The sequence below is a fragment of the Benincasa hispida genome, chromosome 10 (genome assembly GCF_009727055.1).
Source record: "Benincasa hispida cultivar B227 chromosome 10, ASM972705v1, whole genome shotgun sequence".
In the NCBI taxonomy this organism is placed as follows: Eukaryota; Viridiplantae; Streptophyta; class Magnoliopsida; order Cucurbitales; family Cucurbitaceae; genus Benincasa; species Benincasa hispida.
Genome location: NC_052358.1, coordinates 2,432,389 through 2,433,890, shown reverse-complemented (window position 1 = coordinate 2,433,890; position 1,502 = coordinate 2,432,389).

Genomic DNA, 1,502 nt, shown 5'->3' with positions numbered 1-1,502 from the left:
AGCAGAGGACGAGGACGATATCCCCGCCCCATCCCCATCCTGACCCGCCACAAATATTTTTTTAATTTTTAATAATAATAACAATAATATATATATATAAACAGTAGCTAGCTATTATTTTATTTTTTCAAATTTTTTTTACTTTTAAATTTTTTCATAATATAATTATCTTAGACTTTTTATTAAATCTAAAATATTTTTAATTATTAATTTAAATAAATAATAATAATAATACTTTATTATATTAAATATTAAAATTTGCTTATATTATAAATGTTATAATATAAGGTTGAATGGTTATATGGAATGTATGCTATAGCATGGTTCATTACTTAGTTATATAATTGTTATATATTAGTAATGAATGAACATTGCATGATGCATGACATTACTTTAGGTAATCTTATAAACGTTATAATTTTATAAAGTATGTCAATGCTTGCAATATTGGTTTTAATTTCTTCCATTTATTTTATAAGAGTTATAAATAAATGAAATTAGAAATTAAAATCAATAACCAAGAGTTGCATGAAAATTTAAGTAAAATCATTTTTTAAAATAGTTTTAAAATATGATTGAGATAGACCTAAGTTCACAAATTTCTAATGAGATTAGAAATGTTTAATAGGATTAAATTGATTTTAATAAAAGATTAATTTTGTAGCAATATATCTATAAGGGACCTTTTGTCTAGGGCAGGTTCTGGCTAGGTTGGGTATTTAAACTGATGGAAACGGAACACTGCTACCTGGAAACCTACCTGGAAAGGTGACTTAGATAGATTTGTTACAAGTATGCAATTGTTGATTAATATTTGTTAAAATGTTTAATGAATATTAATAAAAAATTGTTTAACTTTTCAAAGTAAGTGTAACTTTTGGGCAAACTTAAACAACCACTTAGTAAGAATAATTAGTCGTATTTTTTTTAAGTAAATTAAACCCTAGGTTGTTAAAATACTCAATGGAAAGAAAAGATATATATGATATGTCATTTTTCCACTCACGTTCCTCCCGTAATATTCACACTATGAGATTCATGCTTGGCCTTAAGGCGCCCTGGGAGCGTCTCCCTTCAGATGGTGTTTGCATGGGTCAATATCAAGGTGAATGGAGAGAGTATTAATAGTAAGTGGGAGAAGGATGTGTGTCAATATGTCCTACGATCCCTTTCATTGGTCTGCACCATGAGACCTTCTTCACGGCCTCGAGGCGCCCTGAGAGCATCCCCTTTCGGATTGTTTATGTGTTGGTTAATATCAAGGCAAACTCCATAAATGGATAGGGTCGCTTTAGTTTTTGCCCTAATCGGGTTTTTCCTTCGGTTGACTCATTGGGGCGGAACTCTAAGATCTAAAATGAAGGGTCACACTTACAGGAAATTATTAAGCAAGTTAATGATTTCTTGAGCAAATAAATGATCACTGATCATTATAGGAATAAGATGTTGGGATTGGTTTCCTAATTCTCCCGGAGTCTCGTAGTTTGTAAATAGTTTGTACA